This window comes from Quercus suber, unplaced genomic scaffold, assembly GCF_002906115.3.
Source record: "Quercus suber isolate HL8 unplaced genomic scaffold, Cork oak 2.0 scaffold_574, whole genome shotgun sequence".
Taxonomy (NCBI): domain Eukaryota; kingdom Viridiplantae; phylum Streptophyta; class Magnoliopsida; order Fagales; family Fagaceae; genus Quercus; species Quercus suber.
The window spans coordinates 198,303-199,021 of record NW_027070019.1 but is presented as its reverse complement, the minus strand read 5'-3'; positions in this window follow the sequence as shown (position 1 = coordinate 199,021).

Genomic DNA, 719 nt, shown 5'->3' with positions numbered 1-719 from the left:
AATTATAGTAAAAATAAAGTTTATTTTTTAAAATAACCACATTGAGCTATGTATATTGTTTTACCAAATTTTTTACAATGTATAATCTAATCGTCGGAATATTATTTTTCGTGTAATATTTAAATTGTTATAATAATAAAAAAAGGTAAAATGCATCCATATCCCTCCAATTTTACTATTTTCTAATCACACTCCATTAATTTCAATATTAAATTTCTCTAAAAAAAATATCATTTTAATCAGAAGCATTTGATATTTTTTGTTATATATAGAATAAAAAATGTGACTTGGGATTGATTTAATCACACAATTTCTGTTCATTTTTTTTTTGAAATATTATCATTGAGATTCACTTAGATTATGAATCAATAAGTATGCGATGTAAGTTTGAGAAAAATACATAATTTTTTTATATTTATAATAATTGAAAGAATTCTTCTTACATTTTATTTTTTTTTATTTATAAATTTCTTTTCATATGTAAAGTAAAATTATGTGTATATTTTTTTTTCTTAAATTACAAGTCATTTGCTCAATGATTTATAAGCCATGTAAATATTATATAAAACACTTTTTTTTTTTTTTTATAATTTGCTGATAATAAATTGAAAGCTCGAAAAAGTGTTGAAAACACAAGAACTGTTTAGACCCCCATTAAAAAGTTACGGTTCGATTGATTTTACACTAACTTAATACTATGCGGAATAGTGTAAAGTGAG